The 23,364-nt window shown below is 38.7% G+C and overlaps 1 long non-coding RNA gene across 1 annotated transcript in view; it reads left to right on the forward strand.

Moving 5' to 3' along the window:
• The first annotated feature begins 6,857 nt into the window (after nucleotides 1-6,857).
• Nucleotides 6,858-23,364, forward strand: part of LOC310879959 — a 75,621-nt gene continuing 59,114 nt past the window's right edge. The window contains exons 1-3 of the long non-coding RNA XR_014571281.1: nucleotides 6,858-6,982; nucleotides 7,086-7,177; nucleotides 14,521-14,659. This is a non-coding gene — a long non-coding RNA (uncharacterized lncRNA). The remainder of the gene's footprint in view (nucleotides 6,983-7,085; nucleotides 7,178-14,520; nucleotides 14,660-23,364) is intronic.

Raw genomic sequence — 23,364 nt, forward strand, 5'->3', positions numbered from 1 at the left:
ATAGCAGGCTGTCCCTTTTAAAGGAGCCAAAATCCACCAAAAATAAATTAAAAAATCAAACAGACCTTTCCACTAATGTAATATCTAGATGGAGGGGAAAAAAAAAAAAAAAGAAAAAAAAAAAGTGAGATTCCAATTGTATGCAGACATCATTAAAAGGATTTGAGAGAAATCTGCACTTTTTCACTTTTTGATTTCCAAAGAAATTCATATTCCCACAGCAGAATTTAGGTCCAAAAGCAAATATTAGGGAATAATACTGGCCTATAGATTCTGTAGGGGCTTCATGTCTTGGAGGATGGAAATTCTAATACAGACTTGGGAGGCTATGAGTTTGAATTTCCACAGCTGTGGAAAATTGTTTTTTTCCCTTGCCTTGTCATTTGTGTGGAAGCAGCAGTCTGCCTTTGATGGCCAGCTAGTATCACAGCTCAGTGCATTCCCTCTCCTCCTACCTTCCACCTTCAGTGCTGACATGAAGCAGTGAATCTTGGATGAGGGGTATGGTGATAACACTGCTGCTTCTGGTGCCATTTCAGAAGGAGAAGCAGAGCTGTGGTGGCCCCCAGGAGCTCAGGAACTCCCAGACAAGATGCAGGAGGGGGCTGCTTGGATGCTGGACTTTGCTTTTCTTCTGTAGCAAGCAAATGCACTTGAAAAGCTTGCCTAGTGAGCATAGCATCTGAGAGCTTCAGTCAGTATCTGAGCCAGAATACTTCTACTTGTTGAAGAGAAAAATGTTACAGGAAGGAGGTATAGATGTCATGGTTTCTGACAAAATTTTTCACCTGGGACTACCTTCCTGTGACCTACCTGTAAGTGAGAAAACTCTTGTGGCTCAAAATATAATTTTCGTATTCAACTGTTGGGAAGTTATCAAATGAGTCAGGAATGTCAAGCTGAGATTTGTAGATGAGTGCCACTAATTTTTAGAAAAGGATCCTTAACTGACTATTTTTCAGTTTCAAAGCAAAGAAATTTCAAATGAAATTTGTACTTAATGTGATTTAACAAAATTCAGTTCTGGAATAAAAGAATCTCTGTACATTTCCTAATGAAAACCTTGAGTTAAAACAGAAGAAGTTGAGAAGTTGAGAGTGCATTTCACTAACATGGGGCAAAGAAATAACCAGGGTGTTGTAGTTATCATTAAAACAACTTTTACAAGCCCACAAAATTCAATAGATAGGATTAAACTTAAAAGAAATGAAAGCATATTAAAGTAGGGAAATACCTAATTAAGGCAAGTAAACAACCTTCACTGTGCCCTATAGTGAATCCAAATCATTAGGATTGTTGCATGAAAATTAGGAGCTGAGTAGATTCTTCCCACAGCTTGCTACGTAATTCAGTATATCAACCTGTGCTAACTTCCTCGGTAAAAATACCTTGGTACAGTCTGCAAAAAACTGTAGCAACCAGGAAAATTTTGAGAATTTTTTATGGTAGTATTTAAACTTTTGAGCCAGTGCAAAGCTGATAGTGTACTAAAGAGGATACGGTGCAGTTTTCAAACATTACAAAAAGCTCATATCTCATTACTAAGTACTAAACCTTATCTATAAAGCCTCCATTGCATGGTTGAATTTCCTACCTCCTTTTGGGTTTCTAGTCCAATATAGGTACAACCTTAATTTTCCATCCTTTCAGTACTTGTATAAAATAAATAAATAAATCAGCATTCTCTTGCAATTTTTCTTTTGTAAACTCTAGACACTTGTTTTATTTATTTATTTTTATTGTCTTCTTGTACATTAATTCCAAATAGGTCTTGGGTGATTTGCAGTCAGCACCTGTCAGTACCTCAGAGAGAAATCTCTGCATTATTTCCCAAAGAAGAAATTCAAAACTGTGTGGGCCCACAACTGACCTGGCAGTTGTCTAAATACATTAAGATGCACTGGTTTAAAAGGCAAGGTTTTGTACGATTCCTCCGAAATACCTGCAGTTTCCTTAGCCAGCCTTCCCTATTCTCCAGCACAGCCTGGAATTCAGGGGCAATGCTCAGAGAAATCTGGGCTATATTCCAGGAGGAGCAACAAAGAAGCAGATATTTAAGAGGTTTTGAATGCAGAAAGCCCTATTCAAAGACATCTCAAATATTACTCTATTATTTGACATGACTTCTTGACTTATAAAATTTTGGTTCCTAATAAAAGACAAAGTTGAATGACAGTAAAGTCATATCACTTAAGCTGTATGGCAATACTTGAAAAGCCTGTGTTGAAAGTGGAGCTGTGTCTCATGTCATGATATGGAATTCCTGATAACTCTAACCTCATTAGCTCACACAGAAGGTCAAATCCTGAGCTAGATATGGCATAATGTACATTTTGTAAGCCTCTCTAAGCTCCAAGGTCGCTTAGTCCTAGTCAAATCTTGGAGCCAAACAGCTGCTTCCTACACCACAAATCCTATCCCTCCTTGGACGTGAAAGTTGGCTACTGCCTGTACCGAGGATATGATTATAAAAGGCTGTTGGCCTTGCGGTGCCTTGTCTGTGCATGTGGGCAGGAGGGTTACACTGGTGAAAGCAATCACTAGAGCATCAGAATGTTCCTGTCAAATGCAAACCGGAGAGGACAAAACACCTCAGCAAAACACCTCAGCAGTCTGTGTTTCAGTGGCTGTGATCACTAGAAGAAACTAAGATGATTTCCCTTGTACTTAACCTCACCTCTCAGAAAGCCTAACTGCAGTTGTATAGTCGCCTGATTTACAGTCGCATTACCAAAGCTAATTAAAGTTTTCATACCCTTGTGATTCACTCCCAAATCACAGAAATCAGTTTAAGGATTCCACCACACCTCCTTCTTCTAGAGGTATATTCTGAAAATGCAAAAGGAAAATACTGAAGTAAAAAAGAAATAGATGTGGATTAGATGACGAGGATGTGTAGGAGTTGCTAGTTGTATAGCATTATTATCTAAGGACTACAATCATATTCAAAGATACCTTGTGTACAATTAAGAATAGAATAGTATATTAATACCACAGTGAAGAGACTGGTATTCATCCAATGAGCTGAAAATACTTTATGAAAATGGGTAAATGCTATTCCAGACTTTTCCTAGAGAGAATGCTTTACACAATTTACCAGTAGCATATCCAGTTTTTGCAAACCCATGCTCTACAGAGATTGAGCAGGGAACTCAGCCCAAAGCAAGGGGATTCAGATCTCTTTCTCACCTTGCAGCTCAGAATTGTCATCGGTAACAATATGGTAAGAATAAAGTAAAGAACCACAGTGCTCTTTACCAGCAGCAGCAGGAAGACATGTCTCTTGGGTCCTCATCATAAATACATTCAGTATCACTGACTAGGACATTATTCACTGTAGTATACAACACAACCGTCACGTTATGGAAGTGACACAGAAAAGGAGACCACCCTGCATGGTATAAAGAAGTGATAATCTATAATAATTGGTGTCTGTCTTGCTCTAGAAGAAGTAATGTGAATGTATATATTAATGGAAAAGGAATATATTGTTACATAATCATGCAAGATTACTTTCTTTGTGTTTGTGCTTTTCCTTGCTATGAGAACATATTTATTTATTTATTTACTTTTCCCCAGCAGTGAGTAGATTTGCAAACTTTTCATTATCAAAGTTTTTATCAACAATTATTCATCTTCTTGAAGCTTTGCATGTGAAGGCTTCTCATCAAGTCTTTTCTTTATTTGGGACAAAAAACTCATAAACTTTGTCTGACAAGGAAATGTAGATTATCTTTTGTTAGTAAATCTCATATTCCAGTTTCAGAAAGAGTGAAAAAAAACAAACATCAAAAACACACACACACACACACACACAAAACCAACACAGAGAAAACAGAAAGTTCTAAATGCTGCCATTCATTTTACAGCCACTTCATTACCCAAATTTTAGGAAGGATTTCTCCATATTAGGTGTGGCTTGCAGACTTCCTAGTGACTCAAGTGAAAGGATCAGATCTTCAGAGAGAGCGATGACTGGCAACACTGCGAAGTGCTGTATGGGTTTCTAATGCCATTACCCTCAAAGGTAAAGGGAGAGTCTAGTTATTCTGGGCTGCAGTCTCCTAATGTGGGCCTTCTGTCTTCTCTTGACAACTTAAATGTCCCTAGCTCCCATCACAGGGTGATTTTTAACATAAGTACCTGCTTTGATCCATGTAGCAGTGTGTTTCTTTCTGTTTGAGAGCCAGGAGTCAGTCTGGATATACAGAGACATTCAAGCACAGAGGCTTGAATGACAATCTAGTCATAGATTACAACTGAGAAAAAAAAAAAGTGCAAGACAAGACCTAAGGACATGCTATTCTACCAGGAAGCAAAAACCAAACACTGTTTTGTGAGATTAGCATAAGAATGACCCCCAAAGTCATCTGCCTCAAAAAGAAAAGCTTTTATGCTGAAAGCTTTTGTGTATGGACTGAAGAATATATGATGCCATTTTGGCTCATAAGTCAGCAGATGAAGCTTTTTTAGCTTAAGTAGATATCTTGTATTTGTTAAGATTTTGTGATGATTGATCTAGGGGTTTCTTGATTATTGATGCAAGGTAAATTGCTAAAGTTAACAGAGGGAATCCTGCCTCTTGCATTCCCCTGGAGAAACACATGTGAAACGCCCTCTTTCTTTCCTGCCATTTGCCACAGACATGCTTTTGCATGCAAGAGCCACAGAAGGATTCTGAATTTCTCTCTCAGTAAAGCAGAGGTCTTTCAGTTGAACATAAACTCCGGAGGGATTTTACTTCTTAAAATACATGGGGCATGGACCCTCATCAATTAAGTTTCTCCATATTTCTGTTACTTTTGCAAGCATTTTCTCCTGCATATCGAAATTAAAACTGGCAGATATTTTGTCCAAGAAAAGAAATGCTCCAGGAGACGTTGCCTCTGTGGAGGCTGCCTGAATTCATCACATGCAGGACAGAAGATGCGCAGGTGCTCTCCTGCTTTGTTTTACGCATGCACTGGAAACAGGTGATTTAAGTTGGTGGGCCAAGGATGCCCAAACACTTGTTCCACACAGGCATATACTGAAAACTAGAAAAGGTCACTCTGGTTTGCCTTATCCAGACAAAAACTGAAAATGTTTGTGGATGGAGATTCTGCAGTCTCTCTGGGCAAACTGTCCAATTGTATAAATAGTCACAGTCATTGTTGTGATTTTTTTTTTAATTCCCATTTGGATTTCCCCTGCTGCAGCTTATGACTATTGCCTTTTGTTCTTTTGCTAAGCATCTCTGAGCATAGTCCCTGCTGTAACCCTGCCTTAGGTAGTATAAGACTACAATTAATCTCTGGGGCCCCATTCCCTGGAGCTTTAAGCAACTTGAGCTGCTGAAAGATGTCCCTGCCCATGGCAGGGGGGTGGATTAGATGATCCTTAAAGGTTCCTTCCAACCCAAACCATTCTGTGATTGTTTGATTCTTCAGGATAATCAAATTTAGTACCCTTAGCCTCTCCTCTTGTGACCACTTGACTCTCTCTAGTTTGTTGATACTGTTGCTGAACTATAACTACAGCTGTAGCTATAAAAACTAGTAAGGTTGTTACAAAGATGACTAGCTCTAATTAAATATACAACCATGTTTTTCTCTTTCATAAAACTACCCAAAAGGGTTTGTGTAATGGGGATGCTAAAATAATGCTGATTATACTTGTTTATATCAATTCTCATCAGAGGTGATAAACATTAATGCAAGAATAAGTGCAAGGTAGATCAAAATGATCACAAAACACCACTTTAAAATAGAGTTTGCATCCAGTGGATCACCCTGTCTAGAAAGGATGGCAATAAAAATGTATCAGTTGGCCTTTTAATTATTATGTTTCGCATGTCTGTATTCCTTTTGAAACTTGGAAACTGAATTTAAATGTGGAATCAAAGGTTTGATTTCTTATCTTAGGATTGATTAAACATGGTATAAAAAACACATGATTTTGGTAGTTAATAAATTTCTTTGTTAGCAGACTAACATGGGCTTTTCTGGATAGACTCACACAATGTGTATCGTTTGGTTTTAACAAGACAATCAGGGGAAATTGGGATGGGGGAAAGTGACAACTAAAAGCTATTTAATGCCAAACAAAACAACAACAAAAAACTACCCACAAAGTACCCCAAACGGAGGTGGTATGAAATTACAGCAGCAGGAGTTGACTAAGCAGTACCACCTGATCTGGCAAGGGCTGTCTAAGGGAAGGAGCTGGGGAATTTAAGAGAGGCTCTGAGTGAACACAGGTGGATTTGCCAGCTCCATGAGCTGCCTTTTAGTTGCACAGCTATTGAGACTAAAGTAAGGACTGCATATCTGCTTCTCCTCTGCAGTTAAATTTCTCTCTCCCTCTCTCTCTTTTTTTTTCTATTTTCCTTTTTTGTATGTGCATTGCATGCAGTGAAGTTAAATCCTGGATTTTGGCTCTGTGCTAGTTGAGATGGTTCAGTCAGTAACCTGAGTGTTAAGTCTAAAAGAGGCTATTGCAATGAGTCTGAGAGCTCCTTATCCTCTGGTTTGAAGAGTGGAATGGGTGGGCTGTAGCCCATTGCACGATGGTTTGGACAAGCTGTGTGTCAACTATGTTTTGAATCAGTGGTAGATGAGTTACTTAGAAGTGGTGTATATAGAGCCAGGAATAACAGCTCTTGCTGCCACCTAGGGTAGTATTAAAAAAAAAAATAAAAATGAAGTTGAAAATCTTTAATCCAGGTACATAATAAATTGCTTTTATTGTCCCAGCTGTGTAAAGTACACTTGTTATTCCATCTTCTAGCATCAGCATCTAGCCAATTCCCCTTTAAGTCGGTAGGCGAACTCCTGATTGATGATGAGATGTGCAGCTGGGACTGTGCACAGCCAGGTAAAGAAGTGCTGTTGAGATGTGGGCCTCTGGGGCACATGAAAAGCATGTAGAGCTTTCCTCACTGTTATCTATGTTGGTCTTCTGCCCTTCAGCCACATGAACAACACCAGGAGCCTGACTGCTGGTGGGTCATGTTGCAGGCTGGGAGCAGAACGCTTTTAAAATGAATAACTTTAATAATGTTGAATGTTATCTGTTGTGTTTTTCTGGGTGGTTCTCTACCCCAGCCACTGTCCCGAACTGGTGATGGTGTCTGTGTATAGCAATGTCTAGCATAAACTTATTGGAGAAGTCAATAGCTGCTTGAGTATGCTGGGAGGTGAGTATGCTGTGAAACCCATCTAATTTTGCAAACAAAAAGTGATTGTTGTGGTTGATGAAAAAATATAACAGTGCTTCTGTGAATGAAGGAAAAAGAGGGATCCAGATTTCCCCATGTCAGAAGTGTAATGAGTGTAATGTAGGTAGGCTTATTCCCAAGACAAAACTCTCCCCCTCCACACGCATGCGCTCTCTTGATCCCCCCAAAAAAAAAAAATATCCTCTCTGGAAATATTCAGGTTTGTCAGGCTTCATTCTATGTTGTTTTTTTTGTTTGTTTGTTTGTTTTTTCCATACCATGTTAATGTTTATAAAGTTAGTATCTTTATAAAGTGTTGCCAGAAGTTTTCTACATATATTTATGTACATATGATGGGGAATATCATATTAGGGGAATACTACTCCACCAGTAATTGGAGGACTCTGTTCTGATACTGTACTGACTTTGGTCAAAAACTTTGTGGAAAAAAAATGTTCAAATAAGAATTGAAAATTGTCTTGCTAAGTGATTTCAAGCACTTAGCTTGATGTCTTTTTCTACCTTAGACTGTGAAAACACGAGCAGTGATGCTGTTAGCTGGACTTTGATAGTGGAAATAATTATGCAATTAAGAATGTGCTTTAATTCTATTATACGATCCATAAAATTCAACAATCTTAAAAACAACCTGTTTTAACATATTTTACTAAATATAATTTATATAAGAGAATTTTATACCCTACCCAGTTATGCAATTAAATAGTACATGACTATTTCATACAATTAAAGATTGCAAGGATCTTCCTACATACAATATGATATATTTAACAACTTTTTATGCTAAATAGTTGACATAGTTAATGCTGTAGTCACTTAACTCAATTTTAATTAGCCAAACACCAGTTTGAAAATGTGAGCTTTTCATTAACTGACACTGTTCATATTTTTGCTGCTTGTTTTCCCCATAGTTCTTTCAAATTATGTATGTGTAATATGTTAATGTTCATGAAATTCATTTTTCATTGAAGGCACTGCCAAAATTATTGCAGAGAGTGAGGAGAAATATACGTGTGTTTTCTGACAAGTGCAGTTGGAGCCTGAGAAAACTTTTAAAAATAAAAACACCCCGTCCCCAGATACAAAGTGCTAACTGAGTACCAGTCCTGCTTAAAACTATTGACTTGGCTTTGCCTCGGACCAAGTAGCATTTCTCTTCCTGTTCTTGGTTTGTATGACAATAGAGCCTTAGCAACTACCTTTGAATAACATGTGGGCTGTTTTATCTCAAAATTGCTAAGAGGGAAGGCTGGGGAGATGTTGCAGAGTCAGTGACAGCAAGTGGAAAGCGATGCAGGATTGTCTGATGGTCACAGTCGTCTGGACTGAGATCTTGTCATTGAGGAGCCTTGAAGTGCACAAAAACCAGAGCTCAGTGGAAAGAGATTTACAGCTTGAGCATGGGTCCGGGGGAAGTATTTCATGAGAGATGGCTTCTAAAGGACTTCTATAATTTATTGTTTGATTCTGAATTATAAAACAGGGAAAAGGTGATATTAATTTGACTTTGTTATAATACTTGCTTTGCACTGTTAATCCTACTATCTATATAGCTGGGGAAAAGATACCAGCTGGTTATAGGCTAGAAATTACCATATTAATGTTTTATTTGTGTGGGAATATAGTTGCGTTAATTAATGTTTTGATGTGGTTACCAGCACTTAGTGGTCTCTGAACGTCCTCTGCTGACTTAGGGAAATTAGAAAGCTTCAGGCATAAATGTGGTGGGGCCATTTATACTATCTTTATCCATGTTCTTGGGGTGAATCTCGCTTTGTGAAGGGTGAAGGTGTGCACTCACACCAGCGGGAGAAGGAGCAAAGGGTGGCAGGGGAGAGGGAAATGCCCATGATCTCAAGCCAAAAGTGGGGGGTTTTCAAATGGGGCGTGCAGCTCAAGTCCAGACATCACAGAATCATCTAGGTTGGAAGAGACCTCCAAGATCATCTAGTCCAACCTCTGTCCTAACACTAACAAGTCCTTCACTAAACCATATCACTAAGCTCTACATCTAAATGTCTTTTAAAGACCTCCAGGGATGGCGACTCAACCACTTCCCTGAGCAGCCCATTCCAATGCCTAACAACCCTTTCGGTAAAGACGTTTTTCCTAACATCCAACCTAAACCTCCCATGGCACAACTTTAGCCCATTCCCCCTCATCCTGTCACCAGGCATGTGGGAGAATAGACCAAGCCCCACCTCACCAGAGCCTCCTTTAATGTACCTATAGAGAGCGATAAGGTCGCCCCTGAGCGTCCTCTTCTCCAGGCTGAACAATCCCAGCTCCCTCAGCCGCTCCTCGTAAGACTTGTTCTCCAGACCCCTCAACAGCTTTGTTGCCCTTCTCTGGACTCTCTCGAGCACCTCCATGTTCTTCTTGTAGCAAGGGGCCCAAAACTGAACACAGTACTCAAGGTGCGGCCTCACCAGAGCCGAAATGGCTGGCTGCTTCTCAGTATGGATAACCATTGCCTCTCTAAGTGAGGAGAACTCTAGGTGCCTCTCTTGCTACAGAAGTGGTTTTGCAATTCACTGGTATTTCACAGTCTAAAAGACTGTTACTTTTCTTTACTCACAATTAGTTCACTTTCTTATTTCTTAAACCTTCTTTTTGCTTTGTTTTTCCTGCCAAACAAACGGTAGGGAGGGAAGCCCCCAAAATGTACAGAAGGGATCTGAATAAACAAACAAAGAAGTTAATCTTGAAGCTGTCATTTATACCATTTGCTTTACTTTCTTCCACCTTTCTCAGTCTCCCTCTTTCTCTGTTGCACCCCACCCTCTGCCTCCTGCATTCACTTCTTTATCCTTTCAATTCTGTCATTACTAACAAAAAGTCTTCTAAGACATTTATTTTCTTGTTTCAGTCTAATGCACAGGAACTGTGTTTATGCCATTGATGGGTCTCCTGTGCTCATCTGCAGAATTGAAAGAGTTAAATGTACCAGCACTCTGTAACCTAGATAAAAAGTATGCATTTTAATTTCTAATAAAAAAAAATCAAACAGGTATGAATAGCAATAAAATTGCTCAAAATGTTTAAATTGAAGGAAAACAATTGAAAATGGATTTAGAAATATAATGTTTAGTTAAGCAAGCTATAATGTTCTGTTATTTTAATCAGTATTGTAAAGCAATTTAAACTATGCTGGAAGAGACTTCTTATGTTTTAACATATCATTCTCCCCCTCCCTCAAAGAGTCACTAAAAATTCTTTAATGTTTCAGTCATATTCTATAGTCCTTGGCAATAGCATGCTCTTTGTGCAAAGGTTTTAATTTTTTTGATCCATTTCCTGGCCCTAATACTGCCAGCCCTGGCTGGAGCAGCCAAACAGACCTCCCGGCTGTCCTGTGAAGACCTAGATGCTTTAGATAAGGCCTGGATGTGTTTGTTTGGTCCACTACAAGATTTAGCACCTTCAGAGAAATGCGAAGGATTGATTGTGCAGGAGGAGTCTTGATTCAACAGTGTCTCTGTTATAGGGTAAGCCTCATCCCTGCCTCTCCTGGCAGGGTATGCTGGGTGAATTGCTGTGCAGGTGACAAAGACCAAAATGCCAACTTGACTGGGCCGTGTGCTGCCTTGCAATCACCAGGAAAAAAATCATGCCTTGAGGCAGGAAAAAATAGGACTGGTAATTTCTAGGGCCTCATCCAGTTCTGGGGTCTCTGATGGCCACCAACCAGTTGGCAGTTCAGCACTGGCACTATCTTATGGGTAACTAAAACCTTAGGACATGAAGGTGTGTGTGAGTTGGTTCAGATACATGCTTCTACTTTAGATGTTTGCCTGGAAAATCTGTGCACCCTTCTTGCCATGGCATGAAAAGATGCTTGCTCCTGTGGCTTTAGAGGATTATCTTCTCTGTCCTTTTAGGAGAGCTCCAGCTCCTTGAGGAGGAGGAAGGGATGCCTGTGTTCCCTCAGCCTGGGGTGTTGCTCCCTGATGGGCACAGGGCCCTCCTGGCTCCATGTGGCAGCACTGCCACCTTTGGCAGGGTGTCATCAGCTGCTGCCCTGCATGGTGAGGGGTAAGGGTGCTGAGGCAGCAGAGGAGGGCCTGCTGCATGGCTGCGTGCTCTCCCTTGTGTTACCTCTTCCTTCTCCCTCCATATGGGCAAATAGCTCTCCCATGCTGACCCCTGCTTTACCCCACAATTGTTTGCCTGTTCATTTAAATTCCAAAAGAAACATGGAAAAAAGAGGATCCTGCCATGTGTCAGCAGAGCACCCAGCCTTGCAGCGCCCACATCTGCACATGGATCCGGTGGTCCCGCTCCAGAAGGATTCCTCAGGAGAGAAGTTGGATCAATGATAAATCACCATGGCTGAGGCTGCTGAAGGAGTAAAGAGAGGGGAGAAAGCAAGTGCCTTCCGTTCCTTTTGTTGTCAGGGCGGCTGCATTTAGGGGGAGAGGCTGAAAAGGGAGGCTTCTTCTCTTAATCATCCAGTTCTAACAGAGGACTTCCAACTGTGGGCATCGCATCAGGGTGAATGACACTCATGGGGACACCTTGATGCTCTATGTGCTGTCCCTGCCACTTTTAAACAAGCTTTTTAGTATTTAGGATGTGTTTATTAAAGAAGGTTTGGGTTTTCAGATAGGTACTAAATCTCTGCGATGTGTCGAATTCCCTTTCTGTGAGACTCCAGTGCCAGTGCTGAACTGAGGGGAGGCGGGTGAACTTAAATTAACCCAGGAGAGGAGGGTGAATGCTGCTTTCAAGCAGCAGATGCTGCAGCACCAAATAAGCATATTGCACAATAAATAGCAGTCATGGCTTTAATTAGGAATTCAATTGAAGTTGGAAACCACTTGCCTACAGTAAAATTGTCCTATTTAACATTTCTATCAACATATTTTTTATCATTGGCATTGTTGCTTTTAATTTAACTTTCAATTTTAACTTTCAATGTTATAGATAAAATCTTTTCTTGAGACCACATTAATAGTTCTTTCTTTTGAATCTGTCTTGTACTTGAATCATAGTCACTGAACAAATCTGGGAGGCTCAGGCCAAAAATAAGCAAGTCTTTAAATTAGCTGTCCAGAATCTGGGATACTTGTGATTTTGGATCACTAGATCTATTGGGAGCTTTTAGCATCCACACAAAATGCCTTCTTTAAAACCTCTGGTCTGGTGGATTGGAAAGCAGTTGAAAGGTGACAACTCTCAATATATAGCCCAGGATTAGAGGAATAATAGCTTCACTTGCAAATAGAAAACGTGGGCTATCTTGAGGGGTTGAGCTTAAAGAGTGTAAGTGTTCAGGAAAAGGGAGAAAAAAGTAAGTGCTTGCTACATCCACCAGTGCACCTGTAGCTTACCTATTGTAACTGTGATTTATATTTAACTTGAGGATCAGCTATTTATTGTGTTGGCAGCCTGGAGAAGGCTTTCTACTCCTCTAGTTGAGGATCAGTGCATAACTGCCCCTGCAGACACCAGGAATCACTTATATGATGGCCACAGTAACGAGCCGAGCAAGGAAATGTGTGAGAGGGCTCCCATGATCTGTTTCCAGGGATCCAGCAGTCTCAGTATTGGACATCATGGCAGCTCTGTGCCTAGCTAATTTCATGTAAGGTAGAGATAGGACAGATGATCTGCTTGTGGGAATGCTTGGGATCTACGTGTCCACGAGGCTGTTGAACTGGGAGGCAGAGACCAGACACAGACCACCACTGAAGACAGGGGGCATACTCAGCAACATCTCCTCCATGCAGCTCTTCACCCCCATAGACCACAAAATGCTTCCCAACAAATACATACTTGTCTATAATATGATCACAGCTCTAAAATAATTAGCCTCTAATACCAGAGTAGTGCACAACTCTGAAATGTAGGAAAGAACTTCATGAAGCGCTAGCGGGTAAAAAAATCAAACAATCCTTAGAAAAAAAGTCTTCTCTTGTTGTACAGAAAGGGGTAACTTCTGTTACCCCAAAGTTCCTCATCTCCCCTGGCAAAATCCTTTCCTGGTACAAGATCTAGGATTTGGAGTAATATTGGGAACATAAGCAGTAGATACCAATCAAACTTTCTTTAGAGCTTAATGCCATAGGTAACACCACTGTTTTCTACCCTGTATTTTTCCATCAAATATGGGCAGTTTCCAAAGTTAATAGGGAAATGGAGAACAAAACCAAGCCTGCTAAACTCTGCACTCTGCAAAGGCATTCCCCAAATTTCTCTGTGTTGAAGTAGAAACTATGTACAGGGTTGGGACTGTAGCAGACCCTTGTTATCTAGATTGAGATTGCAGGCTAATACAAGTTTACTAAATTGTAGACATCCATTTATTCCTACTCTGCTTAGGAAATAACTTTCCAAAGCCTAGATCGCACAAGCAATGTTTGTGCTGAGTGTTGTAAGCACTTACAAAGAGCTGAAATTCATCCAACATGAAGCTGGATGTAATCAGTTCAAAAGTACCATGGGAAAAAATGATGTATTAGTAAATATATCAAAGGGAAAGAAAAAAAAAAAAGACGACTAGGAGTGAAGAACCTGATAATGTGAGCTCAAACATATTGTTGAAAGAAAATATAGTAAGATAAAAAGAAGCAAACAAAAATTCTTTACACTTCTATTCTACTAAACTCTGAATTTTTCAAGTAACTTATGGGCAGTTAAGCTTCAGGAGACAGCCTCTGTGTCAAAAGTTTGACATACCATATTCCTTGAGCTCACTAAAACTCAAATATATCTTGAATTCACTTGTCACAAGTGGAGAAAATGGTGGATTTCCAAATTGTTTTGTAATTTCAAGCAATGAGTCATGATCAATAAACTATTCCCAGAACTATAGTTAGGAAGGGAATAAAAACAAAGAGAAAACACACAGGAAGTAAGGAAATAAGTTCCTAAAGAACTGTAGCTGATAAGATATTGGCTACTGATCCAGTACTGTATCCAGTTATTTAGATAGATAGTAGTATTTAGATAGATAGTTTTTTATTTGTCCGTTTGTTTGTTTTTGTAAATGTAAACAATTTTCCAACTGAACCACTTTTTTTCATTTAAGATTTATTTTTTTGGGGGTGATTTATTTTACTGCAACTCATTTTGAAAACATGGAATTCTGATTTCAAGTTTGGCCAAAAAAAAAAAAAAATGCTCTCCCAGGGAAACTGTCCTCCCTCTGTGTGGAAACTACATGGAAAGAATGTCTTCAAAGATATATGGAGAAAGTATTTCTTAGAGTGGTTTATAAGACTTATTTTGTGAATGTTTGCAAGGCGCTTCGAGATCTTAAAATTTCAAAAATGTTTTTTTTGTTTGTTTTGTTTTTACAGCCTGAAGTTTCTGTGTAACTGGAGTAGATTTCTGTGCAACCCATATGCACAGACTATGGCAAGAGAGTGAATGGGAGGAAACCTGACCAAACCATGGGATAAATCCTGCTGTGTTTGAGACATGTATATCTGCTAAAGTGTAAGTGACACATGTAGTCTTAAAAATAAACCTAAATCAAGTTCAATGCCTGAAGGACATCTGTCAGAGAAAAGCTGTAATTGGGGGTTTATTGTCCTTTCCCAGTTCCTTCTGTGAGTAATCTTGGATTTTCTTTGTCATTTTAAAACTCTCCAGGAGAATGCTTTGGAAGTGATTTCTTTATATTCGCTATCTTCCATTTTAAGTATGACCAGGATTAATATAACATATGCAAACTAAATCCAGGCTATTGCATTTACCAACACTGAATTTTTATGAAGATAGGGTAGCTTTTTAATAATCCTCTCTGGCTTTTATTTGCCCTCCTTTTTAATATTTCAATGGAAAAAATATTTGTTACCATTTGTTATTTTGCAATTTATTTTTGTAAAAGTCTATTTGTGTTGCTTTTGGCCAGAGAGGTACTGTGACTTGATCCAAATTGCCCTCCTCCTGGAGCAATCCATGGAAATGTGTTGCTATTGTGTTAGTACCAAACTGTTTCATATCTAGAAGACTGAAATCACAGGGACAAATGCAATATTTTTCTTTGCTCGACTTCTGTCTAATGAGCTCTGCTGTTGGGCAATTGGAGATCTTCATTCTAGCCCTCTTCTTGCTAGCTCCTGTGTGGCTGAGTGCGTGAATTCTTAATACTCCCATTTCCCCATCTGTAAAATGGGAATTTTTATACTTTCTAGTTCTATAAAATTTATAATGCAATTAATTGGATATTGACAGAGCAGTCTGAGACCTCAGGTGGTAGGTAGTATATGTAAACATTTTGACAGTTTTATTATTACTTCTAGGTTAAAAATAGAAATGTTTAGGAATCACATTTGGAAACAGGCAAAGAGAATTTGCATGGCTGTTGTCAGCAGAAGTATTTTGACCATCTCTTACTATTTTATATAAAAAAAAGTTCTTGATCTTGAAATGAATCTATTTAAAATATAGCCCCATTCACAGAAGCTTTTCAGCAAGCTTTTTATATTAATAGGAAGGCCATTGTTTCTTGTAGAAAAGAAAGCTTCCTGCAGAAATGAAATAAGATAAAGAGTGAAAATAAGTTTGTGGGGTTTAGACCTCATACTACTGTAATATCAACCTATTAAAATTCAGTACAATGCATTACATTATTTGGGAATAGCGCTGGCTAACCCATAGAATCAAAACTGAGAATAATGGTTCTCACTATTCTTTTCAGCTGACCTTTTGCTTAGCTGTGAGCTAAGGTCATTTTCACTCTTGGTTGGGCTTCCTTGACAGCTAAGATGGCTTCTTTATGAAGATACTGAGATAAACTAGGGTCGTGCATTCATTTATGTTGCTAAAACCACTTCATCAAATACTGCTTCTATATAAAATACTCCTGATCTAATCAAGAAAACATCAGAATCCTGCAAAGTGCCCTTGTTAATCCTGTCACTTACTACCTAGACCATTTTTCAAGATGATTTAATTAGCAAAGTAAAAGAACTTACTATTCTTTCAGCATTATTCACACAGGTTAAATGTATGCTTTGGCTTAAGATATAAATAACTTGCACACACTACTAGAAAATACATGCAAATGTAGCACTAACATTTAAAAGCAAAGCTATAATCTTCAGTCTTTTACACCATAAGCCAGACATAATCTGATTTTCTGCCAATTTCTCCAGAACCTCAGAGTCATAGTAAGAGGTCTACCTTTGCTAATTTTCAGAGACAGGGTGAAAAAGAAATCTTACTAGAAAGAGCTATACATGGCAAAAGTATAGTTACATCTTATTTTTTTTTCCAAAACCAGAGTGGCATTCCCATACCAAAAATTCTAAATGTTCCTGAGGAAAGGATAAAGGTAAAGGAGAGAAACTTTAGCCAAAAGGAGAGGGGGAAAAAAAAAAGTGGGTAATATATGCTCTCTACATGTATGCTAACCCATAAAGTAAGGAGTTAGTGAAAGAAAAGTAAAAATTGCAACAAGAAACTCTGATGCAACTCTAGTTTATCCCTAGAAACAATTCCCCTTATTAAATAAAGTGTAGGCTTACTATAGCTAATTGTCAGCGTATTCTTTATTACTACTTCATAGTTATAACATCTGAGTGTTCCTAAGGTATAATTAAAGATTTACCTAGATTTATGAGACTTTATCATCACCAACAGGGTTAAAGAATGCCAGGGAGACCCATTGCATGAGGGTTTTGCTCAGCAGTTTCCACAGCAGTAAGGGCATTACAGAATTACTTCAGTGCTTTAGAAAAGCTTGACTGTTCGGCAATAATGTAAGAGGTATTAATAGAAAGGGAACAGTATGCATGTGTTAGGCCAAATGTGGGGCTTACTTTTTTTTTTTTTAAAAAAAAAAAGAGAATTCAAAAGAACAGGATGGATGTACTTTGATGAAGAGTGAGATTACATAGAAACTTATGGATATCATTTATAACAACAATAATAATATACGGGAAGCAGGAGATACTGTGTTAATTCTCAAAGTCCATGCAGCCCTCTGAATTTCTTTAACACAGATATCCTTGGTAATAGATCAGTGCTCTTCACCTGAATTTTATGCAGCCCACACTTTTAAATGTTAACTAAACAGCGTTCTGTGCTGTAGCCTTCCGGATGTTACCATATTTATTATAAAACTGTTCATTTGTTGTATTTAGCAAACATTAAGATGAGCCTGCAAGTCCAGGATGGGATAGAAAAAATGTGTAGTGATATTTTAAGAAATTATGGTACCTTACATTCCAGTTTCCTATGCATATGATCAAGTTGCAAAAGCCAAACTGACTTTGATTGATACCTTATTTTTCAAAAGATTTCCCTGGCTTAAACAGGACAGACTGAGTGGTCAGAAACCACTGTTAAGCATTCACAATTTACCTTTCTTTTAGCTGCATTTAGGCATAGGGGGAAAAAAAGGCATTGGGATGGAAATGATTCCTATATTAGTGACAGATCCTTAGATAGTGAGTTGAATATGAATTTACCTATGCTTTCATACATAAATCTTGTCAGAAGTGACTCATTTCTCCTACATTCACAGGGTCTGTGTCACTGTAGTAGTTTATAGGGGGCAAAGGATGAAATTCTTGCCTGAGTTAAGTATAATAATCAATTCTACACATGGCCTGGAAACACTAATTGGTTATCTTGCCCTCTAATATTAGTCTTTTGCAGTGTGAATCTTTGATCCTTTGGGCAAACATTTCAGTTTCTGTTTGCTAAGGAAAGGTTTCATTCTGTGCATACAGCACATGGGTGCCTGCTTCTTATCACACTTGCTGCGACAGTGTAGAAAAGCTAATATTCGTTGCACATAAATTGCTTCTCATACAGGAACTTTCACATCCTCTTCTTTCCTTCTTTGCAAATTCAGAGTTGAAGCTATAATGGAAATTCGAGTCATGTGAAAGGAATCCAAGGTAGAGAAAGAATATCTGCTTCTGGGGGATGGATTGCCATTTTGAAAAAGGTGAGATAAGGGAAGTCAGAAGAATGTAGTAAACAATAAGATTATGTTATTTTGCACTGCTTTCCTGTAAACAACTGATCTATAAAGCTGCTTTAACTAAAGAACCCTTAGGACTTTGAGCACATATCAGGCTCTTGTAAGAATATTAAAGTTGCACATGCAGACACTCGACTTTTAGAAAATTCTGGAATTTTAAGCTACTCATTCAAGCTGAACTCTGTTGGTGTCAGCTGGTACATATGTGATTTCACATTTTCTTTAGCTACCTGATTATGTAATTCTTTTTTCTATGGGATTTCCCCCCACCTCCCATTCAGCCCTTCTAGAGCACAGGATGAGCTAGTTTCTGGACATAAACTAAAGCACTGTATAAGGCAATTAATTATCTGCAAATTCCTTGCCTTACTAGCTCTAGCAGTTGAAAGTTAACAGGAACATGTTACGGCAAGCAGAAAAACAACATGAGAGTAAATAATATGCAAGAGAATTCAGTGAAAAATCTGTCTGCTCGCATGGGACATGGGGTCAGAATAGCAGACCTCCTGAGCTCTTACAGTGGTGGATAAAGTCAAACGAGCAGTAATTACATATGCAGGTCTGGAAGCTGTAGCATGTGGCCAGGATATGAGAGGCCTTAACTTGTGACCCAGACTTACCTGGGGACACTGGTGTGTTTATCTGCTGCCTGTATAATGGGAAAATTAGTATTGTCCATCTCCCTTTGGAGTGATGTCTTTAGTATTTTTAAGGCAATGTACTCTGGTAATAGGTGTCAAAGCAATTCAGCATTCCTTGCAGCAAATACATCTGAGACCAACAACCCATGTGGGAAGAGCTGCTGCTTTTCCTGAGTCGCTATGTCCCACCTATATACTGCATGATGCAGGGCTTGTGTGGAGAAAAGTCATAATTGAAGTCTGCGTATGCTACACTTAAGTAGAAGGCAGATTTGAAGTCATATGGACTGCCTAATTTTAGCATTTCCTATCTTGTAAGTGCTCAACTTTTGTAACATAAATCATAACCTCTCAAAAGTCTTAATGTAATTTCCTGGGAATTAACATATATATGTATATTTACAGACAAAGGAAAGGAAACAAATTCTGTTTTGTTCAGTCTTAACAGCTCCCTTCAGGCATGTGATTTGACCCTGATTCCTCAGGACAGATTTAAACTATTTGAATGACATGACTTTTTAAGTTACTGGCAGCAGGAAAAGGTTCTTGTCTTGGAAAGGGTGGGCTGCTGCAGCTATGCACTGAGCCAGGGAACCTAGACCAGATTGTGTATGCAAGCTCATGCTCTCTTGGCTGTGTGTGCCTCCTAACACTGGAGGAAACTTTTCTGCTGTGTGGTGACACAGAGGTGGAGGATGTGTGAGAAAGTCCTATTAAATAAAGGCTTTGCTACGCTGCAGGATGTGTCTACTACTGCTGTGTTGGCTGCAGGGCAGCTTGGCCTTTTAAAACATTCATTTTCAATCAGTACATGGGAATTCTGTGAAAACCCTTTAGACAATCTGAGAGCAGAAAGGAAGTTGTTTGCAGGAGGGAAGGAGTTAATGCAAAACTGCATTAAAGAAATAATGGGAGAACTTCCTTAGTTGCAGTAATTTATTCTTGTCATACTTTGAAAGCTGGATAGAAACAACAGATTTATAAAAAATTCTCAAAGGTATGGGTTTTAAAATGAAGAGTGGGAACTGAAGGGGAGCTCCTAGCCACCACTGACAGAAAAATCCACACCTATGTCTTGGCATAAGTCTGCAAAATTATTCTCTTATTCGTATTAACATGGGTTTTTTTGTTTGGTTGTGTTTTTTTTTCAACCTTTTGAAAGTGTGGTAAGATGGTAACTTGATCCCTTAAATGTTCATTCTTGTACAATAACTATTTTGACCCTTCCTTCAGAAGGCAGAACGGATTAGACTTTTAAAGGTATCCCTGTCCATAGCTTGTGCTGGCCTAGGAGATGGTAAGATTTCAATAGGAATTATAAATATGCATATTTTTGGGGATCTGAACTAGTGTGATTCCTGCAGTGTAAAACCCTGCTTTCAATGTGCTGTGAAGTATGGACAGTAATGAGAGTAATCTAAGAGCAAAATCTGTGAGAACAAGGGCTGAGAAAGTTATTTAATCTTTCTTTTTTATTTTTTGTTTTTATATTTTTATATTGTATTGGGTTGGGCAACTTGATGCTTTTGAGCTTGCTGTAGTCTGTGATTTTGGTTCTTGTTGCCCCTATTGTCGTATTCCTCTTTTCGTGGTATTATGGATTAGCATTTGGATACATGTAAATATGTGGCTGGTCAAACGGTTTGGAAAGGTCTGTTTCCTCAGCGAGGAAAAGGTTCCTCGGTACTGATATATTTACTCAAAAGCCATGTGAGAAGTACCTTTTAACACTTACAGATATTCTGTCAGCAATAACATGACTTAAAGAAGAGGTATACATCCAAACTTAAGCCATGTCATTTCCTTGAGCAAACAGAACTCAGCAAGGACAGCTCTTCAGAAGGGTACAATTGGTCTCTTTTTTTTTTTTTTTCTTTTGGTCCTAGTTTCCTATGGAAACAAAGCATATGCAGTGTCAGAGGCTGTTTGGTTCATGCATAAATTGCTTTGTAATTGGGGTTCAAGAATTAAAAGATGGATACTTATTGCAGAATATTAATTTTACTATGATCTCCAGGCAATCAGGAAGGTAAAGGAAGAGTGTGGTAGTCCTCACCTGAGAGAAAAATTTCAGATGGTATTTGTAATTTATGAGATTGCAGAGAATATACACTGAAGGGAGGCCTTCTAGTTATGCCAGAAGAGAAAAAGCTGTGGATGGACGTTGCATCTTCATACATTTCGTAGTCAAGACTCCCAAGACACAAATGTACTAGAGACAATGTTCTGGAACAACTTGGTATCTTTGAAACTATGGCTTTCCATGAACTGCCCAGTGAATGATACTGGAATTGCAGTTAACATAAAATGTTTCTCCGTGTTTCATAATGATGTGATATTCTTCTCTCTTTGATGTCTAAATCAGCATTTTCCCAAGTGGGGGACCACAACCAACAGACTGGTTTTTTTTTTTGTTTTGTTTGCTTTGTTACTTTTTTTTTTTCCAGAAGTTACTTGTTACAACAGATGTTTCCAAGAAGACATCCTAAGACAGGAAAGGTATTTTTGAAGCAGAGGGCTGCACTGCTAGCAAAGTGTTGTTTCAGCTACCAGTTGACTACTGCAAAGCCTGGAAGCACTCCTACCCTTGTGTTGTGGCTCCCAAGCTGGTTGCTAGGGCTCTTGGATTAGGAGAGAAAATGTGTTTCCCCATGGTCCGTTTGCACCACCAAGGGGAATTCAGCCTTTGAAAAGAATTGTCATTTCTGGCAGCTCCTGAGTGGGACTGGCAGACAGGAAAGGACAGTCGGAGACAGTTAAGGTCCTTCTAAAATGGTCTTTGCCATGAGGAAGTGATGTAGGGGTAGGAAGTGGTCCCCAAAAGCTAAAACATGAGGATGAGGAGAGGTCAGCAAGGAGATTTAAAAAAGATATCATGACCTGGGAAAAGGGAAGGACAGACAATTTTGAGCAGATATATATGTAAATGGTTGTAATAATTAACACTAATATTCACAGTAGTAGCAGCAAAACATTAGGCCTTATGGAAGCAGGACTAACCTACTGCTAAAATATTCCCTCCATTCCTTAAATGCTGATAAGTGTTTTTAATTTTGTTCTAGCCAGGTTAGTTATAATCTCAGTGCTATCCAGTTGTAGAGGAACACGTGGCCAGTCCTGTCATCTCTCACCTTAATGAGCACTGAAAGCGAGTAACTGGAAATTCTACTCAGTGCTCAGCATAGCAGTTCATTATATAAGTTCTACATATAGTTAAATTAGTAGCTTAGTTGACAAGAAGGTGACATAGCTCAACTTATTTTTTAAATTGCTTAGCTTTATCACTCTATTGAACAGATTGTTCAAGTATTTATAGAATACTGTGCTATAGCCAATGTGATCTGCAATTAAGGCAAAAATGGTCAAGTAAAATGACATGATCAAGCAGTTTAAAATGAGCTGACCTCTGATTGCCATCAAACAACCAGAGGTTGAGGCTTGAACCACAAAATCCCCTTTTTAAAATTCTTTAAGGAAATTGGGTGCTGGGACTAAAATTTGTTTTGACTGAAACTTTAGAAGAAAAATATCCATATTATAAGGCCAAGTATGTTGTTGCTCTCCATTGTGGTTTATGAGCATGCTGTTGAGTTTCAATGAGCTGACCCTATAGCAGAAGCTGTAAACCTCAGAGAGACTGCAGTTGCTGAAGCCCTAAGACAAGTATCTTGCCATCCTGAAGGTATCATGTTCCTGAAATTATATATATTAATATAAAATAATATTTTATAATTATTTTTTAATTAATATTACATTTTGGCTTAACAGCAGAAAAGGGCTTAAATTCATGCAAACCAGTTCAATTGAAAGGTCCATGACTTTGATTCTAGGACTCTCGGTTTCCAAGACTTTTACTCTAACCCTGAAAGAATGGGGAAGTTGTGTCTTTATCCAGGGCTGACTCAGAGAATATTATTCCAGATATAAAACGTACAAAATCAGATTTTTCATTAACACAAAGTTATCTGAGTAACTTCATTTTATGGGGAGTTTAACAATCTCTTGTTTTTGGAATCTTCACTGAAAAGAGACATAGGAAATAAATGAATTGTACAGAAAGAAGGCTCAGCTTCAGCCATCCCATTCTAAGATACTTACTTTAGAATTATGACTGCGACTTCTGAAGTGACATTTTTCTTACCTTGAAAACAAACAAACAAAAAAACCTTGTTCTAAATCCAGTATGTGTGTGGGTTTTTTTGGTGGTAGTGGTGGTAGTTTTTTCCCCCTCAACTTTCCTTTCCTAAGGATGCATTATTTGGACAAGGAATTTTTCATTAACAGTCAATTAAATGACTGGTGGCCAACTGCATGGAGGATAGTCTTGACCATCAGCACCTTTGGTGAATTCCTGTTGGTACTGGGAAAGTGAATAGGGACAGAGAACAAAAATTTAGAGGTTAAAGAATGCGTGTTCAGAGGAACCTTTGAACAGCAAAAATAGAAATATCTTCTCTGAAGGGACCTCAGCCAAGCAAAGAGTTAGTTTCCACTGATATAAATTTTGGTTTAGAGAGGTCTTGGCTGGTGAGGTTTCCTATCACAGGAATCAGCTCATCTGT

This window comes from Anser anser (genome assembly GCF_964211835.1).
Source record: "Anser anser genome assembly, chromosome: 11".
Taxonomy (NCBI): Eukaryota; Metazoa; Chordata; class Aves; order Anseriformes; family Anatidae; genus Anser; species Anser anser.